Source organism: Molossus molossus, unplaced genomic scaffold (genome assembly GCF_014108415.1).
Source record: "Molossus molossus isolate mMolMol1 unplaced genomic scaffold, mMolMol1.p scaffold_m16_p_16, whole genome shotgun sequence".
NCBI classification, from domain to species: domain Eukaryota; kingdom Metazoa; phylum Chordata; class Mammalia; order Chiroptera; family Molossidae; genus Molossus; species Molossus molossus.
Window position 1 is genome coordinate 65826637 of NW_023425351.1, and position 21934 is coordinate 65848570.

Below are 21934 nucleotides of genomic sequence, written 5' to 3' on the forward strand. Positions count from 1 at the left end.
CCGACACCTCTGCCTGAACGCTGAGCCCAGCCTCATCTCCCGTGCTGCCCCCCGCCCCCCAGCTGGCCGTGCCGCAGCCACACGGAAGGAAGTTTAGGTCCCTCCAGATCTTGGCTCCTGCCCTCAGATTGCACAGGGCACAGAGTCATCATAACAGGAAAAGATGCGCTAATAAACTCATTGCTAACGGGCCCAGCCCACCCGCATCCGACGACCGTCAGTCATTTACTGATTGCCAGACGTAAACATCCGTCTGTCTAGGGCGAGAAGTGCAGAAACTCTTAACTGACTCCATTTGGCTGCTGTACCCGATTAACGGATGATGCCCATTCTCTGTGCAGCAGACTGAGGAGTCCCCAGGCTCGCTCCGGCTGGTGGGCTACTCCTAAGCCCGGTTTTTCAGATTCAAAGCTTTGTTCTGCCCCAGACTAGCTGTGTGACCTTGGGCAAGTTAACTAACCTCTCTGTGCCTGTATGCTTTATATGTACCACCAGACTAATCCTAATGCCTGCCTTCCAGGGTGATAATGAGCATTAAGTGAGTTAGTGTGTGTAAAGGCTCAGAAGATGTTTCTGGCACGTGGTAAACACTATTTCAATGTTTGTTTGTTCTTTTTATATTGGTGTGCCCAGAAGGCTTTTACCACTTGTTGATTTGTTTGCTGGCCAAACGTTAGTTGTATTGGTAATTAAATATTACATAAACTGAGGAAACTTGGGTATAAAAAGAGGGTTGTTGCATGAAAACTAAGTCTAGTACTTTGGAAAGAACACATCATACCGATTTGCAGAAAAGTTGTCACCAAATTACTGAGGGGCAAAACAGCTGTAAGAAAATAGAGGAAAAAATTGTAAAACTACGGGGAGTCTGAATTCCACATGCTGTGCAGATGGCTGACTTCCACGCTGTAGTTGACCCTCGGACAGCATGAGCTTGAAGCGTGGGTCCACGTTTGGGTGGGTTCTCCGCTGAATGGCTGTTCTGTTTCCCGTCCACGGTTTGGAATCGCAGATGTGAGGGGCTGACAGTGAGCACTGAGCTGTGCCGATTTACAGGGCGGTCGGGAGCATCCAGATTTTAGCGTCTGCGGGGCCCCTGGAACCCGGGTCTCGTGGATACCGGGGACAATCCAGTATTGGGGGAGCCGAAAGTTACATGTGGAATTTCAGCTGGGTGTGGTCAGCGCCCCCTAACGCCTGGGTTGTTCAAGGGTCAGCCGTACTGGAAAGAAATGGAAATCAGAACTTGTGGATGTTGAACCGTGGGCGTGTATTTTGCAAGAAAGACAGTTTGTATCTCCAGTCAGTGGGCCAAAGAGGGACTCAGCCTTTCGATCGGCCAATAATGTGCGACTGTGAGAAAATATTTAGGTGTCTCCTGTTTATGGTTGTGGGACTGTGGAGGAGCTGGGTCCCAGGCTGCTCTCTCCACAGCAGATCAAATACCAGAGTTTGTACGTCTTGCCCACCCTGTGGGGTCTCCTGGCGCAGGTGGAGGTGCTGTGGGGGCTGGTGGGATCACAGGCCTCCTGCGTGCGGGTACTGATGGGCGCCCAGTACACTAGGGGCGACACAGGGCGTGAAGAACAGCGTGGACACACATCCCTGCCTCGTGGGACCCCACGTCCCAGAGGGAGGAGAGCCCCTGACGGAACGAGATGGCCGGTGCAGGTGCCCACTGTACCCGGTGCTGCAGGGCAGGGAGAGCGTTGTTGGGGGCGGGCTGGGGGCCACTCGGCGGAGTCAGACCAGTTCACCGAGAGAAGGGGAGGAAAGAGAGGACCCTCTCAGCAAATCACAAGAAAGGGATAAACAAAGAAAAGAAAGAAGAAACTTACGAGGGGCCTTGGGAAAATGAGCGAAACCCGGGACGGTCTTTCGCACAGTGACCTGTTCACACTGAGGAGTCAGGGAGTTTGTCTTCTGGGAGCCAGTGTGTGTGAGGTCCGGCCCTGGGCGCTAGAGTCGTTCCCCTGGGACCCGGCGCCCGAGCCTGGTTCGCAATGACAGCCTCAGGTGGAAGCATAAGACGGACAGGCCTCCTTTGATGGTCACAGTTATTTGTAATTTCGATATCGTGCGTGTATAACTGGTAAGTTATTACCTTATGAAAGTAAAATATTTTATATTTATGATTCTTTGTTTCTTATTTCGAGATAACGTCCCCCCAAGGAGGGTTACGACGGGATGTGCGTGAGTGGCCCCGGACCACAGCAGACGTGGAGGAGAGCCGGGAGTCAGGAGCAAGGGGGCAGCAGGTGTTTCCCGGACAGCAGTCCCCCCCCCCCCCCCAGGGCACACTCATGCCCAGCTCACTGCAAAGACCCCGCACATTATTTTAAGTGGCTGCAAGTGGCTTTTTTCTGGGTCCCCTTCTCCGCACCCCTGCTGGCTCCCTCCTCACCTTCTCTCGGCTCTCCCCCCCTGGGCCCCTCCTTCCCTGTCTGCATTCAGAGGTTCCTCTGTGGGTTCAGCCCACCTTGCAGAGAGAAGCCCAGAGAAGGACCTGGCCTGCTGGGCTGTCTTCCTGGCTCCGGGGGAAGGAGGCCCAGCACCGGCAGCTCACGTCCTTGGGCCTCCCTCCCTCGGCCTCTCCTTAGGGTCCCCCCGGGGGAACGGACCAGGTGGGAATTTCTAGAATGAACGATCACCAGCGGCACGGATACCAAAAACGTTCCTCATTTATTCTCGGTTGCTGATAAGGCCCGGGCAGGGCTGGGACAAGTGGCAGGAACTGCCGTGGTCACAGCTGAATCCGAGCAGAGCCGGGATCTAGGCATTGGAGGCAGGTGACGTGGTGCCCGATGCCCCCACGGTGCCGCCTCACGTAGTACAAGCGACTCTGAAGCAGGTGGGCCTTTGGATCATCTTTTGCAGTAGGGGAAACTGAGGCAGAGCCGGTTGAAGCCGGATGTCCCGTGTTCAGGTGGGGGCCTGGCATTGATAAGCGGCACGAGCGTGAGCAGGAAGATTTGGGGGAGGCTTCAAAGTGCTCCCCGTCCACCGTGTGCCTCTCCCTGCCCCCGTGTGGGGCTCTGCTTTCTCTGCAGTGGGGACTCTAAGGAAGACCTCTCCCCACAGCACCCCATTGTCTCAGGAACCCTGACAAAACATTAAGAGCTAGGAGACCTGTGGCTTTTGGTGAAGAAGGATATTTTATCGTATTCAGTGGGTGTGGGGACAAGGAGACTAAACACTGGAGGCCCCTCCCAACCAGAGGACACCAGCAGAAGAGGAGGAGGAAGAGGAGGAGGGGGAGGAGGGGGAGGGGAGGGAAGGGGGAGGGGAGAGGGAGAGAGGGAGGGGGGGGGAGGGAGGGGAGGGGAAAGGGGGAGGGTCGGGGAGGAGGCAGCAGGCTGCAGACACCTGGGGGGTGCTGAGGCCAGCTCGCTGGCACTGCCAGGCCCTTGCGAGGCGCTTCCCTGGGTTGTGTAACCCCATCCCTCCCGCATTCCCCTGCATCAGGCTTCGCAAGTACAGATCGAACATTAAACAGACAGTGACAGCTCTGTAAATATTTAACTCCCACTGTTTAGGAATCGCCCGCGGCAGGAGACCAAAGAAGAGTTTCTGGCTGTCCGCTGCGTGGCCCCTCTGGGGAGGTGGCGATCCTGAGCGCTTGCGGTGTGTCTTCCCGCTCCTTAGGCTGTGTCTGGGGACACAGGTCCGTGTGTCCGAGCAGCGGGTCAGAGGAGCACACTGCTTTCTAGAAGCTACCGGGAGCATTTCTGCGCGGTGGTGGGGATCTCCTGGGGGCCGAGCTACTGTCCTCCGTCGAGGGACAGCACCGCTGTCCAGGAGCAGCGGCACTGAGGTAGATGCACATCCCTGGGAGCCACCCATGCCCAGTGCGCAAGTTCGTCTCTGTGAGCCACTTTCCAACAGTTCTCACCACCCTCCAGAGGGAACCCTGTATTCATTGGCAATCAGCCCTCATTCCTTAGCTCCCTCGGCCCCAGGGAGCCACCAGCCTGCCCCTTTCTGTGTCTAGGGATCTGCCTGGTCCGGACGGTTCCCAGCGGTGGACGCATGCTGTACACACGTGGTCTTTCCTGTCCCCTCATTGCACTTGGCGTGAGGTGCCCAGCTTCCGTCCTCGACATTCGTGGCACGTGTCAGTACTTAACTCCTTGTGGCTGAATAATAAGTGTGTCGTCGAACGGAGAGACCTCGTTTTGTGTATCCATTCGTGTGTTGATGGGCACGTGGAAACAGCAAAAGCCTTTAGTTGACAAGCCGAGGTGGGGCTGACCCAGCATCAGGTGGTGAAGGCAGCCCCGCTGACAGATGGGTCCCCAGTTCTGGGAAAGGGCCGGAGGGGCACTGGAGGTGCTGGTGGAGGTTACAGTGTGTGCAGCCCGCAAGCTGCTCGGCTTTTCCTGAGCACCAGGCGTGTGCCAGGCACTGGCGTTGGCCCGTCTGGTGGCGTACACTCTCTGGGACCGATCTCCACGCGTCTCCTCGGCTTCCTGCTCTGGTGGGGTGGGGGGATGGGAGAGGAAGGTTGTGTCTTCAGCCCATTGGGTTGGACTTCGCACACGGAGTCTCTTTCGGAGAGAGGGGCAGAGACAAGATCAGACTCTCCGAAGGGTCTTGTCTCACCTCCAGACCGACCTGAGTCTATCCGGCCGCTTGTCCCAGAGTGCTGTTTTTCCTCTGTTCTGTGTCCCTCACGGTCCCAGATGTAGACAACACTCATTCGAGGGGCTGACTCAGGCCCGGCTCCGTCTCTGGCTTAGGCAGCCCGACTGCAGGAAATGTGAAAAAAAAAACACAAAAAAACAGGGCTGTTCTCATTCCTGGTCACCCCCCAGTCACTAGTTATGACTAATCGTAGTGGACACTACCCTGTCCTGCCCGAGGTCCCTGTTGCCGGTCCAGCACACTCACCCCCAGCTGTTGGTTTATGGCAGCCCCTCTCGGGGTTTGCTGCCTCATCCAGGAAGTTGCTCACCCCGTCCCCAGCTTCTACTGCCTCGGCACAAAAGGCCAGCCCCCTTGTTTCCAAGTGGGGTGAACTCTGATGCCGTCCACATGCCAGAGCCCCGGTGGGACAGGGCTGCGGCTGGTGTCCAGCTGAGCACCCCCTCCCCCCCCCGCCTGTCCTGTGCCCCTCACTTCCTTCTCCTGAGAAGAGTCCCCCAGAATGAAGCCAGAATTCCCATCTCAGAGTCTGTCTGGGGAACTCAGCCGAAGACACTCTGGTTACCGAGTCCCTTTCCTGGGTCCCCTCTGGTGACGTTTCGTCCTGGAGGTTCTGTGCTCCGCTTCCTGGCTGGCTCGCTGCATGTTTTTGTTTTGTTGGTTTTGGTTTCAAAGTCTTTTCGGGCTAATCGGACACCCGGGAAGGTCTGCACTGAATCACAGTCTTGGCAGGGTTCTCCTCCCTGCCTCCCTGCCTCCCTCCCCTCCTCCCTCCCTCCCTGCCTCCCCTCCTCCCTGCATCCCCCCAGCACCTTTCCTGTGTCTGCAGAGCCCTCAGCCCTGGTACCAGATGGCCCTGTGGTCAGATCAGTCAGCAGGTCCCAGCGGCAGTGACTTACCTGGTCGCCTGCTGCTCTGCACTGTGGGGAGGACCAGGATCGTGCGGGTGGCTGATGTAGCTCGGTGACTGTCATTTAGTTGGAGCTCCGTGCGCGGAGGCCGGGAGCATGTCTGAAGGACCCCTGGACTCTCGCCCACTGGGACTTCAGCCTGGACAGCCAGTCATGATCATCCATCCAGGCCCTTTGGGGTCCCATTGTATTTCCTTCCTAGATTGCTCTTCCTTGTCTCTCTGAGCCCCACTGAAGGCAGCGTTCAAGTGCCACCTCCTCCCGGAAGCCCTCACAGGTGCCTGGCGGGCGGGATCAGTCCCTCCCCGCAGAGGACAACTTGCCGGGTAGCACAGGGTCTGTGGGATTTATGTCCTTCCCTACCTCACTGACTTCATGACGTGGGGTGTGTGTGGACGTGTCCATGTGGTCAGATGGGTGACTTTGGGGTGGGAAGCTGTGCCAAGTCCCCTCCCATCGGGCCCCATGCCATTAGGGGTGCTGTCAGTGTCTTCTCAGCGCCCAGCACCCCTGAATCAGAAGTCAGCGCACACGGAATGAGCATACGCATTAGCATAGACGGGTGCTGTGTGAGGTGAGGTCGAGCTAAGGATGACACGCTTTCAAAAGGTTTTGGATGTAGTTGGTGGGCGAGGTGGGCTGTTGCCCCTCTGGTCACCTTAGAAAGGGGGGTGGGGCCACCTCCTGCCACCTGTTCTTCGTCTGCGTCTCCAGAGGTCGGACCCAGAAAGCCGAGTTCAAGGGAGACATAAAGGACCATCGCATCCCTGAAAGTGGGGACCGAGACTTGATTCGGAGATGTGAGGAGCTCATTCTGTCCACCACCAGCACCCTGCGGACCCCCTGAATGGGCACAGCGGGCAAGGGGGAGGCGTCCGGCACGTCCAGTCTGCCACCTCTCTCCGGCCTCTGTCTCTGCGGCTCCCTCCCCTCGCTTTGAAGGGACACTGCTGCGGTGGCTGCGGACAGCCCGGGAATAAGCTCATGTCCCTGGCAGCCCCCCAGACACAGCGGGCGGGGCTGACCTTTAAATAGACGGGCTCCGGGCCACTCAGTTCCTGGAAGTTTGAAGAAAGCCGGCCTTTCAAGCGCCTTCCAACCTCAGGAAAGATCCCTGTGTTTGTCGAAGCCCTAATTGCTGCTTGTGCCGCACGGCCCATGTGGCCGGCCGCCGGTGGGAGCCGGCGTGCCGGGCGGGGGGGCAAATCCTCAAGTATTTTAATATCCCCCTTCTCAGTAGCAAGATAAACATACGTATTGTAGTTTGCGACAGAGGCGGGGGGGGGGGGGGGGGGGGGGGAGAGGCACCGCATGAAAGGTCTTTTTAAGCTGAACTCTGAGGTTTATTCTTTTTCAAAAAATGTTTTTTATTTGTAAGCAAAGCTGGCGTGAGTGGACGACGCTGGCATCTCTGTGTCGGCTGCGTAGGAGCCGGAGACCCTCCCCGGACCCGGGCTGCCCAGCCCCTCCCCGGGCATCCACGAGACCGCTCCTGGTGAGAAATGACGGGGCGAAGGTCGTCATCACGGATGACTTCGATGTCCTTTTGGCCAGGAGACTTTTCTGCCGCAGGGAATGGAGATGCGTAGCGCGGATCTAATCGTGAGACGATACCAGAGGGACCGAAATGGAGGGGCGTGTTTCAAAGTCATCACCCGATAATCTTCGGAGGTGTCACGGTCTTGAGAGTTAAGGGACGACGGAGGACCCGTTATGGGTGGAAGGAGATGGAGAGGGGACAGTGGGCCTGGCCAGGGACAGTTGGAGAAGCTCGAATGGGGGAAGCATGAGCTGTTAGTGGCGCGTCTGTGCCAGCCCCCCGACGGTGCTGGGCCGGTCTGGCTTCAGGGCCGGTGGGCCTCAGCCCGCCGCCGGCTCCCACACAGTGTGGGGGAGAGGATTTGCTTGCGACCTTTCTTTGGGTGTGTGACTGTTTCACAAAACCAGAGTTACATCCACATTTGAACACACTGTACGTATGCATGTTGGCGGATGTGACTAGACTTATCGTGGTGATAATTTCATAATAGATGCAGGTCGCAAATCATTGCGCTGTACACCTGAAACAAACATAATGTTATGTGTCAGTTACATCTCAATGAAAAAGGAACACTAAACATAATAATAATACTAATAATACTACTAATAATAATAATTCAACTAACGAACCCATGAAGGGGGCGCATCCCTTTAGTGGAGAGTGAAACAGTCTCAGGTCGGAGTCCGGACGCTGTGAAGGTACGTCAGCCAGGGAACATGGCCCGAGTGCCGTGGTTTTCTTCCCTGGCACGTAGAGGGAGTGCGGGCACACTCCTGTGTGCGTGCGTGTGGCACACGGCAGTGTCTCCCTGAGGTGGCTGGTGTTTGGTGACCACAGGCTTCTCCACCCCTCGCAACAGGGGCCGCACCTGGCAGAGCAGCGGGTGCACCCGGACTCCGCGGGGTTCTGCCTCCCTGGGGCGCCTTCTCCCTGCCTCATCACGGCACCCTGGGCCGCGGCGTGTCGCTGGAATGGGAATGCATTTTAGGGTTTTGTTAAACTCTGCTGGGGTCGTCTTCCATCTGCAGCAGACACGACGCCTCCTTGTTCCCAAGAGTCCCTCTGCCGGCTGCTTCCGGGAGGCCTCGCCCACGTTCTTCCTCCGGTGCCCGCAGAAGCAGCTACTCTGCCCCCGCCCCGGGCAGCCACCGGCCCGTGTTGAGACCCGGCCGCAGGCCCAGGACCCTGCATTTTACTTGTTATTTTGGGAGCTGCCTGGAGAGCGGGGAGCAGTACTGTTTCCCCCAGCGCCCGCGTGAACGTCATCGGAAGCCTGTGTTGTACGAAGCAGAGTTCTGAACACCGAGTGTGTCAGCATCCCCAGGGGTCAGGGCAGGGAGGGCCTGTTCTCAGGTGAGGCAGCGGGGGCACCGGGCAGCTGAACAACATGCCCCGGTCACACAGCTGGTCAGGTGGGGGTGGCTGCCGGCAGCCTGGCGCCTGAGCCTGGGCTTAACCATTGAGCCGCACGGCCACCCCACGGCTGGGAGCTGATGAGAACTGAGCGTTTCCGGGACTCTGAGTCGATTTCACTCTTAGCACTGAGCCAAGTAGGACTCTGGTCCAGACCTCTCTCTACCACCCTAATAAAGCCAGTGTTTACGCAGCAGAGAGGTGCTCATCAGATGTTTTTGCCAATCCCCAAATACGGCCATGGCCAGAATGTGGGGGGTGCCTGTTATGTAAGGCCCTCGGCCGGTCCCCAGACAATGCCACTTCCTCGCTGGGCGATGTGTAACTGCCTAACGACGGGTTACTCATTTCCTCTGGAAAACTTGGCAGGGCCGCTCCGCCCCGTTTCCCCCCCCCCTCTGGTGAGTGTTCTCCGCATTCCTGGGGACGCACACGGAGGGCTGGTGCTGGGAAGAGGTGTCCGGAGCAAGGCCGCAGCGTTGCTGGGCTGGGTGTGCGCACAGCCCGCCTGCCGAGACCAGCACCCTGGCCCGGGGGGGGGGTGTCCAGCCGCAGGTGTGAGGGTGCAGGGGGGTGCAGGGGGCAGCCCAGGTCCTACTTCACCCCTGCCCCATTCCTAACAGGTGTGCACAGCACCTCGTATCTGATTCAGGTACCTCCTTCCTCTCTGCCCCTTTCCTGGCAGCGTATGAACGAAGGGTGAGGAGGGTGAGTTTGAGATGGATGATGTCAAGGGGCAGGAACCCTGGAGGACACACAGGAATGGCCGTGGCCTGCGCTTGCTTTCTGTTCTGTCGGTAAGACTGAAAAGGTGAGCACAGGAGGAAATCCTCCCTGCTTCCTCCTCTCCCCGCCCCGGCTTCATCAGTCTCCCCCAGAAGTGGCTGAGCCCCAGCTGCCCATCCCTGCCCATCACATGGGCTCTGGCGCAGCGCGCAGGTGAGCTGTCTGCTCACCAGTTGCACCTGGGTCCCTTCTCCCATTATCAGAAAGCAACCGTATGTGCACATTTCTGTCTCTGTAAGGACACACAAGCACACGCACACACATTCACAGACACACCACACACGCATGTCTGTGCACACATAAGTGTATGTATTTATGCCCCCGTGCCCGTGGGTATTGTGCTCAGTTATCCACATGTTGATTTCTCTCCTGTTTGCCAACCATGAGGCTGTCAGGGATCCGCGATCTATTTGTTACAACGTGGACCCCACTGAGCAACTCTCCCCCTGGGCGACCCTTCCCTCAGCCCTGGGGCTGATGCTGTTGCTCCCGTTTTGTCGATGGACTTATCAGTTGTGTAACTCTGTGTCGCTAGTATTTATTAAATGCCTCTTGTGTGCCGGGCTCTTCCGGGTCCTGGGTTTAGAAAGAAGACAGCCCTGCACCCACTTCCCGTGGAGACCTGTGTGCGCGCAGGGAGGGCTGGAGACGGAGCCCAGCGAGGGGCTGGTGCCGTTGTGCCGAGTGGGGCAGAGAGAAGTCTTCCGGGGTTTGGTGGAGGCAGATCTGAGGGACCTTCGCCCCGCGCGTGGTCACCCCAAGACGGAGGGCTTCTGTTTTGATTTGCCTGCTGCTGTCTCTGGGCCTGGGCCTGGCCATGCTTCCAGTGGAGCCTGAGATCTGGGACTCGGGAGACGGGCAGAGCCGAGTGCGAATCCTGCCTCCATTACTTTCTAGATGAGTGACCTCAGCCATGTTTGCTTAGTTTCTCAAAGTCCTGGGCTCCATCCGTGAAATGGGAATAGTTATCTGTGTCTCCCATGGTAAGAGGACCCCGTGAGCCGGGCGTGTGCGGGCCTTAGCCAGGGGCCAGGCCACAGCGAGCTCCCGGCCTGGTGTGGGTGTTCTGGAGCCTCGTGCTCCCACAGGTCACCCCTTCAGCCCCCAGACTGTGACTCGGTGACCGGGAACAGCGCTGCGCCTGTTTGCCTGCATTCCTGGGTCTCCTCTGCTCCTGTCGACCTCTGCTGACCCCGACGGCTGCGGGCAGGGACGCTCCCGTCGCGTGGGGCATTTCGCTGCGCGGCAGTGACGACGTGGGACCCTTTCTGGAGGGGCAGGAGTCTGTCACGCAGTCGTCTAACAGAACTGAGTGAACACCTGCTGGGTCCGGGGCCTGCCTTCGCAGAGGGCTGCAGACCAGACAGCCAGTCTTCCTCCTCACAGAGCCACCCGCTGGGGGGGTGTGGGCGGCACCCCCGAAGGGACGGACACCTGGACCCTTCCCTCCCTGCCTCCTCCCCAGGAGGTCTCCTTTGTCTCAGACTCATCGTTCAAGTTCCCTCAGAGCTTTGTCCAGCAGGGCGGCGCTTCGTTCTCCGAGGTCTGGGTGCACCTTGAGGTGACAGGGAGTCCAGGAGCTGCTGCGCCCTACAGTTCCTTGCCAGGGATTTATTGGAGACGCCGGAGTGCCCGCCCATCGGCACCCCTGGGGCCAGACATGGTGGGGTGAGAACAGCCGGACAGTTTCGTGTGGCCCCCGCTGCTGCCCCTGCAGGCCCCAGGGTCCAGCCAGGTCCTCGTAGTCCTCTCTTCTTCGAGCCTCTGTCCCTCGGGACGGAAGGAGACAGTGACCTGTGAGCCAGCTGGCTCCCGCGCCGGTGGGCGTCATAAGGAGTGTCTTGCTTCTCTTTGTTTCTGATGGTGAACTTGTTACCTTTATGGAGAAGCCGGGTCTGTCCGTCTGTCTGTCTGTCTGTGTGTCTGTGTCATCTCCCCCACGCTCCCATCAAGCGGTTACCATTTCTAGTGTCTCCTGTGTGCTGGACCCCGGGGGGCACTTCCGTGCGTCAGCACTGAGCCACACTACGGAGCAGGGGTGGCGATGTCCTTGGTCGTCGAGCAGGAAGTGACGCCTCAGAGGACACACGGAGGGGAACGTCCGAGTCCCACTTAAACCCAGGGCTCTGGTGCTCAGACCCCGGGCAGGCAAGGCGTGTATGGCCCAGAGGCACCGAGCACGGGTTTCTGGTGGAGGTTATTTACATTTGCTAACCTCAGTTTTCTTACCTGTAAAATGGGATGATAATAGTACTTACCCCGAAGGGTCACTGTGAACATGGTCAAGTCAGGTCGTCCACAGGGAGGACCGGACAGTGTGCAGTGTGCTCTGACGACCTTGGCCCGACGGTCGTCATCCTGGTGGACTTGACAAAAGCTGGGCTGACCAATTGGAGGCTGAATGATTCTGAGGCGCCGGTGGGCACAGTGGCCTGGGAAGGAGCATCTGTCTGTCGGGCAGCAGGGCAGCTGAGTGGGGCTCCGAGGGCGTGCACGCTGGGCAGAGTGCTTTTTAAAGCCGACTGAAGCGGGCCGTGCCCAGCCTGGACTCTGCCTGTGATGGGGAGCTCCCCGCCCCGTCAGCCACCGTGGCTCTGCTTTGATGGTCTTTCTCAGAAACGAGGAAGGCTGTGCTGGGTGCGGCCTCTGACTTCCTTCGGTGCCCCAGCGCGGTCTGCTCTGCGCCAGGCTCGGTCAGATCTGCATCTCGTCCCTGCCCCTGGCACGAGCCAGACCCCCGTGCGCTGGCCCTGGCGACATTGCTCCCCTCCCCCAAGAACGTGAGTGCTCTTCCGCCTCCCTGCTGGTGCGGGGGCGGCTGCTGTCACCTCCAGCAGAGCCTCGCCCCAAGGAGGCCTGAGCAGGCTTTGCTCTGCAGCCCTGCCTGGGGACACAGCCTTCTTTGTGACCTGGCTCAGCTCCTGCCTCTGCAGGCCGCCTGCCCCACAGGGGAGCCGGTTCCTTCTGGTCACCCTGCCTGCCTTTGCTTGGGTTTTCTAGCTGAGAGGGGCCAGCTGCAGGAGGACTGCGCTGCATGCGCACCCCGCCCTGGGAGGGTTTGCACAGCCCAGAACTTGCCGAGCGGGAAAGGACCGCTGTTCCCTGACTCCTGTCCCCGATTTAAGTCCAGATCGAGGCCCCGGCCCACGAGGGCGGGCAGTCTGTGTCATTCGCTTGGTGATATTCTTTGGTTTTCTCGTCCAGTCACTCTGTGATGGGCACCCACCCGGCCTCTACATGTAAACTGGAAGGCCCGTGACAGCTGGGACAGGAGAGGTGAACAGTCCGGAGAGCAGGTGCTTCTGTGTTACCCACTGTAATCTCTCTGAGCATCGTGCAAGTTCATGGTTATTTATGGTTCTATCCTGGTGCCAAGGGAGATACGGCATTTTTAGTGTCACTCAAGAGCCACAGAGCCGGAGTGTGAACCGGGAAGCTCTGTCACTCCGGATCGTGACCTTTATTTTTTCCACGCTCTGTCCAGTTTGAAGCCTGTTTGGATCAGAGCCACAATGCCAGTCTCTCAGCCCTTCCCCTCCTGGCTCCTTCCCTGGCCTTTCCAGACCAGCCTCTTCACGCCAGGTGGGAGCCCCTGGCAGTCCCTGGGGAGTTACCAGGAGCACGCCTTTGCCTGGCTGCAGGCGGGTCGGCCCCTCCCATCACTCCAGAACGGGGTCGCCCTTGGGCCACCGGCTGGGGCTGAGAGAAGAGGACCCCGATCCAACCTGAGTGATGGTAAAAATCTCTGCGCTTTCAGGCGGAGGACGGCTGGGCGGGGCCCGGCGCCCGAGGAGGCCCCTTCCCGGGGAGGAGAGGCCCCAGTCCTGTCGGTTCCTCTTGGCCCAACATGAGCTCATTCCTCTCAAGTGGCTGCATCCACTTCACACGCTTCGGGGCAGCGTTAGAAGATGAGCGAGACGTGCCCCAGAGTGCGGAGGGGCTGGTGATAGGGGCCACAGGTAGCCTGTGGTTATATCCTGTGGCTCCAAAAAGTAGATGGATGTTTATGACCACGTTCCCAGCAACTCAAGAGCACACCGAGAGATGGCAGATAAGATTCCTTGCAGTTCTGATTTTTTTTTTTCCCCCTAAAGTATTTTTCCCCCAAATCACACCTTTAAACAGCAAGGCCTTTTGTTCCCCAAATGCAAAACTGGGAAAGGTTTACGCGTCCCTGGAAAGGAACAAAAATCCCAGGCTGTTTTACGAATGTGCAGTGTCTTGAGTGTACTGCACTTGTGTTATTTCCTTCTGGGGTCCCAGACGGTGGGTGTTGTGATGTCATCACGGAACACACCTTCTAGCGCACAGAGAATGTTTCCACCGCGTACGTGCCTTGGTGAGGTAGACAGGCGGGCATCGTGCCCATTTGACAGATGAGGAAACTGAGGCTGGGTGGGATTCTGTGACGGGGGCCGTGTGTTTCATCGCTCTACCCATGAGGTTAGCTAGGCTGTAGGGGTGTTCTGGGGGCCTTCTTGCTGCATTTTCATTTCTGCCAGGGCGTCGTGGTTACTGAGGGGGGAAGAGCTGGGTCTCTCAGCTCCTCGGTGATTCTTCCCTCACCTTCCTTCCCAGTTAGTGTGCCCTTCCCACCCCTCCGCGGCTCTGCACCCTGGGAAGGGGAGGTGCCCCAGCGGAAGCTGTCCATGCTTCACGGGTGAGGGAGAGCGAAGAAAGGCCAGAGGTGGACGGGGTGCTTTTAGAAGCATCAGGTTGAGCCAGGTCGGGGGTTCTCTTGAAGCCCCCAAGGCCCTTGGAGTGCCAAGCGCTCAGGGTCGTAGCCTCGCCTCGCCCAGAGGTGCCGGGGTGTCTTTGCTCCTTGGCACCTTGGCACACAGCAGGCGTCACGATGGCTGTTTTTAAGAGGGGGCTGAATTCGTGGGTTCTCTCCTTTGAGCTGCATAGCAGGTGGCCCTTGGTGTTTGCTTATTAGTTCCAGGGACCCTGGGATTTTGAGGCCTAAAGGGCCTGCCCAAGGCCACGTGCTAATAAATGGTAGTTGTCCGGCCGGTGTGGCTCCGTGGCTGAGCATCGACCCTGCACCAAGAGGTGGCCAGTTCGATTCCCGGTCAGGGCCCAGGCCCAGGTTGTGGGCCTGATCCCCAGTGGGGGGCACGCAGGAGGCAGCCAATCCATGTTCTCTCTCATCGATGTTTCTATCGCTCTCTCCCTCTCCCTTTCTCTCTAACATCAATAAAGGAAAAAGAAAGAAAGAAAGAAATGGTAGTGACAGGCCCAAGGTCACATCCGAGCGGCTGAGCAGTTCCCACACGCTTCCCAGATCTGAGGCCCAAGAAGGAGAAATTTTCCTTTTTTTTTTTTAAGAAAAGGGAAATCCAAGGTCACCTACTGCTGGAACTACTGTTTTTCACCTTTTCTTGACCTCCCTGGGGTGATATTTGAAATATTTAGGTATGGCGCCAGGGTCTGGGAGTCTCCTGGCTTCGCGCCCTGACCCTGCATTTGGGGAGGTCTGGGTGGGGCGGGGGGATGTGGCCCCAGGGGACAGGCCCAGATAGTGGGATAAGAGTTGTCCTCTTGGGGACGCAGCCCCTTGTCAACTGTTGTGAAAACATTTTCACCTCCCCAGGCTCATGTTTTTACTGCCGTCATTCAGGTCTGGGCAGGACAGAACTTTTATTTGTGTTCCTGGACAAGCTGCAGTTGTACTATTTTATAGTTTTATTCTTTTTATCAATTTCAATTACTTAAAATAATTGTATTAAAAAAAACTTTAAACTCCAGGTAGAGTTAAGCCCAAATTCCGCCTCTGTGTGGCCATCTGGGAACTTGATTTAGAATCGTCTTCCGTTTATTGATTCGGGGATGGCAGCCACTCTGGCAGGTGTGAGGTGAGACCTCATTGTCGTTCCAATTTGCGTCTCTCTGAAGGTTAGCGACTTTGAGCATTCTTTCATGTGTCTTCGAAGAAGTCTTTTCAGGTCCTCTGCCCATTTTCTATGGTTTGGAGATGAACCCCTTATCCGATGTATCATGGGCAGATGTGCTCTCCCATACAGTGGGTTCCCTTTGCATTTTTTTTTTTTTATCCTCACCCGAGGACATTTTTCCATTTTTTGTTCAGATAGAGAAGGAGGGAGAGAGAGGGAGAGAGAGAGAAACATCAACGTGAAAGGGACACATCGAGTGGCTGCCACCCGCACGACCCAACCAGGTCCGGGGACAAACTGCAACCGAGGTACGTGCCCTTAGTGGGGACCGAACCCGGGTCTCTCTGGACCACAGGCCGACACTAACCGCTGAGCCAAACTGGCCAGGGCTCCCTTTGCATTTTGATGATAGTTTCTTTTTCTGTGCAGAAGCCTTTTAGTTTGATGTAGTCCCGTTTGTTTATTTTTTCCTTTGTTTCTGTTGCCCTACGTGTATTGGTGAAAACTCCCTTCCAGGAGACGGCAGAGCAGAGTGTCGGTGGGGCCAGAGGCCCCTGGAGCCCCCCCGCTGCCCTCAGGTCCCAGTTCTGCCCTTTTGCTGGCTGTTGCCTGGGGCACTGTGATTCATCTCATCTGTCCCCGAGTGTGGCTAGGAGTGCTTTTTACCCAGTGGATTTGTTTTCTGTGGCTGCTGTGGCAAGTCGCTACAGACTTGTGCGCGCACCACACAGATTCATTATGGGCAGTTCTATGGGTCAGAAGTCCGCGGGTCTCGCTCAGGTCAAGGTGTCTGCGGGCTGTGTTCCTTTCTGCAGACCAGGAGAGTCTGTTTCCTTGCTCATGCCACTTCTCAAGTTCCTGGTGGTTGCAGGACTGAGGTTCCCCCTTTCTTGCTGGCTGTCGGCTGAGAGCTGTATCCAGTTTCTCGAAGCTGCCCCCACCCCTTGGCTGGCAGCTTCCTCCCTCCGGGGTCAAGCCCAGCAAGGGCAGGTCTCGTCGCTTTCGTGTTTCCAATCTCTTCTGCTGCTTCTTTCTCCTTCCCTCTCCGACCCCCAGCCCGGAGCGGTGTTCTGAGGTTCGGGGCTAGTGTGCCCTGATGATCCAGAATAATCCCCACCCTGAGGGCCTTCACTGCCTCACGTCTGCAAAGATCCCTTTGTCAGGAGACAACCTGGTAACAGGTCCTGGGGATTAGGATGTGGCTCGCTCTCCCTGTTTTTGGAGGGAAGGATAATCCTGCCCCCATACTGCCAGGATTAGGTCCACGGACACATGGGAGGGGCCTCAGGTATGAGGCTGAACCCGATGAACTTGCCGGCACTCGGCCATGAAGCGGTGGAAGGTGGACCTCACGGTACCTGGTATGCAGCAAACCCTCCGCGGGGTCAGTCATTCTCGGGTGGAAACATTGTTTCCCTTCGCTGGTTCACTGCTGTCCGTTCCTTCTGGTGAGTGCTAGTTCGAGGAGTTGCTGTTGTTATTATTTTGGTGCTTATGAGAGCACCCAGTACACCTCTTGGCCATCATGTCTTTACAAACGGTGGTCCCCTGATCTGGGGGGAATGTGTGCTGCTTCTTTGCTCGCTGCTGACTTTCCTCCTCCAAGTTCAGTCACAGCTCTGGCCCTGGCCTCTGGCTGGCCCGGAACTGCCCCCTTCCATTGCCAGGCCCCCACCCCACGGACTTCTGTCTGCCTTGGAGTGTGATTCTGTGTCCCCGACGCTGTAGCTCCGAGTGTGGCTCCTAACAGACTCACGCGAGCGTTTAGGTCGGACACTCTTACCCCTGGGCTCCTGCCAGCGCCGAGGTCTGGTCTGTGTTTCTGGACGTGACGGGATCTCTCAGAATCCGTGTGACCTGCTACAGGGTGGAGCTGCACCCAGGTTTGTCTGCTGGTCACCAGAGGTCCCATCGTACCCGTAACCACTTCTCCGTGCGACTTCTCCTGTCTGTGACTTCTCAGTGCCTGTTTACATCTCTGCGCATCAAGGCCGAGCTCACTCACCTCGTCCCCTAAGACTCAGTAAGTGCCCCCTTGGCGCATGACCCATTGTACAGGCAGCGAAACGGAGGCCCGGGGAGCCTGCGGGGCTCTCTGGAGGTCGCACACGCCAGCGACCAGAGTCCGTGGCATGACCCACGGCGAGTTTGGGGAGAGCTGCTCTCCCGTCCTGGCCCGTCTGCCGGGAGGTGCTCGTGCGGCAGGTCGCGTCCCGGATCGGAGCCTGTGGCTTTGCCGTCTTTCTCCGGGGAAGTGCTGTTGAGTTCGATCCTGCTCTGAAGTTGGACATTGGTTCCCCTCCTCCGGCCGCTGGGTGGGTAGTTCCCGTTGGCGTGGCCCTCGAGATCATGAAGCCAGCAGTGAGGTCGTGTGAGCTGACATCGTGCCCGTGGTTACTGTTCTCGGGAAGGGGCCTGAGAGGGGTTTCTCTGCCAGCTCCGTGCTGTCTCCCAGCCCTCGTGTTGCTGTCTGCCGTCCTCTCCTGGGTGCTGAGGGGAGAGGAGTGGGACTTCGGTGCTGGGGGCCTGGGCATGTCCCTGGACCAGAAGGCTCCTGGGCTTCTCATCCCGTCCGGTGGCTCTGCGACATGCCCTGGTCCCCTGGGGAGAAGGCACTGGGTCTTGCAGGGCACAGAGTGTTCAGCATGGGGTCTGAGCCCAGAGCGACTTCCTCAGGCAGACGTGGCATCGTTATTTCCTGCGCTGACTCCGCGTGTCATTTCTGGACAACTCTGGGAGGGTTCGGGAGGTGTGCGAGCCTCGAGGGATCCGCGTTCAGTTTCCGTACAGATCAATAAGCACCATCTCATTGTGCTGAGTCATCAAGAAACTCTTCCTGTGGGAAACCAAGTCCCCAAAGACGCTGAAGAGACATGTGGCGGGTCCAGGGCAGGGCCTGTTGCTATTTTGGACCAGAGTGTTCGCTCCGGGGGCGTCCTGTGCATTGTAGGGTGTTTGGCACACCCCTGGCCTTCGCCCACGAGCTGCCAATAGCATGGACCCTCTCACCTAGTTCCTAGTTGTGACCAAAATGTTTCCAGACATCGCGAAATGTTCCCTTGGGGGGAGGCAAAACCATCCTTTGCTGAGATCCCTGGGTCTGGAGAGGGAGCTCCTGTGTCTCCCCAGATGGTCTAGTTGACGTCGCCTCTTCCCGCGGAGTCTGAGCACAGCAGGGTGGCGGGTTTGGGGACGAGGATGTTGGGTTGAGTGCTCAGAGTGGATGCTGGGCAGGTGCATGTAGGCTGGCCCTGCTCCTGTGTCCTGCCGTGTGGCCTTGGGCGTGTTGCTCTGCATGTTAGAGCCCCTCCCCTCAGCTGTGAGAGAGGATGACCGTGTCCCCGGGACTTCCGTGTGGTTGCAGTGGGACGGCCCAGGACCTCACAGCCCGTGGGCTCTCCGCCAGACGCGGGGCCGTGTTAGGGTTGGTAACCATAGCATCCTAAGGAAAGCGTCTTTGTGTGGGTTCCCCGGACTGGTTTCATGCTCAGTTACAGGGAATGACTGTGAGTCCTCGGCCTCAGTGACCAGGCCCGTGTGGCTCAGAGGCTGAGCAGGGATCACGGTGTGACGAGGGCCCAGGTTCGAGTTCTGCTTCGGCCACCTGCTAGCTGTGAACACGCTCAGGTTTCATAACCTCGGTTTGTCTGTCTGTGAATTGGGGACAGCAAGAGTATGGACTTCACAGCGTATAGCGAAGCTTCAAGAAGACACGGTGGAAACTGCTCGCCGAGGTCTAGTTCACAGGTGACCCTCGAGCCCTGCTGTCCTGGTCTCTGGTGGATGCTGGACTCTGACCTCCAGCAGCCCCAGGGGCTCGTTGGGGAATGTTTTCTGGGAAGTGGGGGCAGTTGAGTGGAGGAATTTCTTCTTCCTCCTTTGGCTCCCCAGGTCCCCCAGGGGCTTGAGCCACCACCACAGCACGCTTCTACCTGTTGCTGCCACCCCTGGTCTCTCTGCCAAAACTGTCCTGTTTGCGACGGTAACTCGAGTTTCATTCTGGGGGATCAGGCCTTGGGGGAAGGAGGACCCCACAGGGAGACAAAGGCGCCTCGCTCCACCCCGCTGCTGATGCTGGAGGAGATGCTGGCAGCAGGAAGCGTGGCCAGATGGCCGGCAGGAGGCCGTGCTGGCCACCGGCGGCCTGGCCCCTTTGAAGCCGTTTTAAGACCAATTTGGTAACCTGATTTGGAAAGTGGTATCGATGACTCCGAGGGCACAGGCTGCTCATGAGCTGTCTCTGGGCACGGCAAATTGGGTTAAGTGGGATGAAATCAGCCTCTCCCCTCCCGGGCTCGTGGCTTTGCTCCAGGCCCCACTGTAACAGGAGCCTCTCCTGGGCACAGGACATCGAGAGGCTTTCCGGGGAGTCTGGCGCTCTGTTTTCTTGGGTGCATTCCATTTTCCCCGGGAGGGCAGAGGGGTGGGCTGATGCAGAAGTGAGCCCGGAGTGGGCCAGTGAGTGCCTGGCGGGAGGCGGGGTCAGAGGGAGGGAACAGCGAGCAGTCGGGGAGCATTTCTCAAGGGCTGCAATCCCCCCCCCATAAATACTGAGCCTGATCCCTTTTCTTTCCCTCCCTCCCTCCCCTTTCATGTTCCTCCTGTGACACCCACAGTGCTGCTAAGACATCCCCGCGCCCCTCTAGGGCCCCGCGGTCGCATCGCTGCCCCCGGGTCAGAAGAACATCCTCCGTCATATCGATGCCGTCTAATCACTTTCCAGAAAACCATGTCGGTTTACGCTCCCACGTGCTGTGCATAGAGCCCTGTTGCCCACCTTCTCGCCCACCTCAGTGCACCCGGTTCTCCTCCTGCCAGTCCTGGTGGGCGGGTGCTGTTTCTGGCAGTTTCCCTGGCGGCTGGGAGGCCGAGCTTCCTGTCCACGTGCACATACCTGCCCAGGAGAAGACCCCGGGCAGCCCACACCCTCACACCCTCCGCCTGACTCCCCCCCTCTCAGCCGCTGTTCTCCGGAATGACTCTGCTGCACAGCTCACCGGCGTGGCAGGAGCGTCCGTTTCGGACGTACCGCTAAGTAGTTTCTCTACCACCGAGCTGGAGAGAGTTCTGATTCTTTGGGAAACTATCCCACCATTGTTCCTACTTGTTCATTTTTTGCCCCTTTACCCGACGACAAGGGGCATTTGATGCAGTGCCGGATGTAGAAGCAGAGGGCCTGGGTTCCAGGGTCCTCCGGGGCTCCTGCTCCCTCTGTCCGCTCTGCGGCCCACGGACAGACCCGTGAGCTCCTGGGCCTCGTGCGTTTCTCCACACGGAAGGCCTAAAGCTCCCCATCCTCGCAGCCGATGGCAAAGGAGAAGGAGTTTGCCACGCACATGAGCGTGGACTGAGGAGCTGAGGGAGCACAGCGTGGCGTGGAGGCAGCGCTGGCTGGGATGCGGGCGCAGAGCCCTGCGGACCCCTCAGGCCAGGCTGCCGCTGGTCTGCTGGGCACAGGCCCGTCGAATTTGGAGGCTAGATGGCACGGAGGGACCTGGCGACTGGCCTCTGCGCACAGGTGTTCGCCCGCCCGTGGAGCAGGTACTAGACCCCCTGTTATCCCACCAATTCTATCGAGTGCTTAACGGAAGTTAGACACTGTCCTAAGTGCTGAGGATGTCATGGCAGGCAGGCAGCTCTGTCCTCGCGGGGCCTCTGGCCCAGGGGGAGAAGCCGCAAAGGATTTGTGGGAAGTTGAACTCAGTGCAGGTCCCCGGGTGTGTCCAGGTAACCTGCCACTCCCCGCAGAAAGGAAGCGGGGTAATCCGTCTTGTTTCAGGAACTGCCATTTATCTCTGAGAAAGTGCTGGTCCCTCAGAAGAGGAAAGAAAAGAGACCTTGGTAGGATGGTGTCAAAAATATTAAATAGGAATCAAAAACAAACACACACCGCGACTCGCAGTTATTGAGCATGACCAGCCTTGCTCAGTGCTTTCCACAAACAAGGCAGGGAATGTCGGCGTCTCCATTGTTTCAGACAAGAAAACCCGATACCGAGCGGCAGCCTGTCCGCGGAGCCCGTGCGCAGGGGTCAGAGTTTGGTGATGGTCCCTTTCCTTTATCTGAAAATGTCTCTGGCTGGTGCCATGTTGCTGGAATCTCGAGAATCCCAGAAAAGCAAGTCCCGGCTCACTCCTAATAGTACTCATCAGCCTGTATGTGACCCAAGGTCATGACTCGCTCCCTTCTGACCTTTTCACCTTCTCGAATTCTTTCTTCCGTTTCCTCCAAGCAGCAAGCCCCGGTGAGGACTCCGTCCACTTCTGCAGTGCACACGGGTTAGGATGTTCTCCCCGAGGCTTCGCAAAGTTAGACCTGCGGTCGGTTGTCCACGCTGTGCCTCTTGTGGATGACCAGGAGCGGTCTGTCCTTGAAGGCCTGTCGCGTGGCAGGCACCCCGTCTTTCCTCACCTCGCGGCAGCTCGGTGGGTCTTTCCCGCAGTTTGCATGCCAGGAAAGGAGGCTCAGAGAGGTTAGGTAGCGCAGGCCAAGTCACACAGCCTGGCTGCATGGATTTCAACCCAGGAAGGTGTGGCTTTCTGCACTTGTGTGCCCTTAGTGCGCAGGCACTGGGCAGGTGACGGCTCGTGAAGTTGGTTGGTCGAAGCAGAGAAATAATTACAGTTCCCCAAAGGCTGATTGATATGGAAACAAGCTGGGCAAAAATACCAACCTGAACAGGCCCTTTGAAAGGCCTCTTGTCCGGAATCCTACGGGCTGTGCTTGCTAATCGCTCTGTGTGTATT

The 21934-nt window shown here is 58.0% G+C and overlaps 1 long non-coding RNA gene across 8 annotated transcripts in view; it reads left to right on the forward strand.

Moving 5' to 3' along the window:
• Positions 1–2243: 2243 nt before the first annotated feature.
• Positions 2244–21934, forward strand: part of LOC118631647 — a 131369-nt gene continuing 111678 nt past the window's right edge. For 6 of the 8 annotated variants that reach the window (XR_004959873.1, XR_004959870.1, XR_004959876.1 and 3 more), the window contains exons 1-3: positions 2244–2258; positions 2704–2851; positions 3537–3624. This is a non-coding gene — a long non-coding RNA (uncharacterized LOC118631647). Of the gene's footprint in view, positions 2259–2703; positions 2852–3536; positions 3625–3799; positions 3815–21934 lie in introns of those variants that run through there. The other 2 variants (XR_004959872.1, XR_004959874.1) reach the window with 2 other exon arrangements.